Raw genomic sequence first — 342 nt, forward strand, 5'->3', positions numbered from 1 at the left:
CATTTTTACTGCTCATTATAAGCTTTAACCCTGATCCTACCCTTGGTTAGCCACTTTAACCCAAGATAAAGCCCAAAACCGTGAGCCCCCACATGGTTAATACCCAAATGCATGCCAAGAAGCCACCTCAGCCCAAATTGAGCTAAGAGCTCCTCTGCTTGACACCTAAGCAGTGGGGCTAACCCCTCAATTGACCAGTCAAGCATCTCCTTGGCCAATTTCTATAAAAACTACCCCCCAAGGCCATGAATAGGAAGGGTAAAAAAATTTTCACCAAGGCCTTCAAAACTCCGCAGAGAGCTTCCCTAAGAGACCCTTAGTACATTGCAATCCATTTCCCTC

This window comes from Phalaenopsis equestris, unplaced genomic scaffold, assembly GCF_001263595.1.
Source record: "Phalaenopsis equestris unplaced genomic scaffold, ASM126359v1 Scaffold000002, whole genome shotgun sequence".
Taxonomy (NCBI): Eukaryota; Viridiplantae; Streptophyta; class Magnoliopsida; order Asparagales; family Orchidaceae; genus Phalaenopsis; species Phalaenopsis equestris.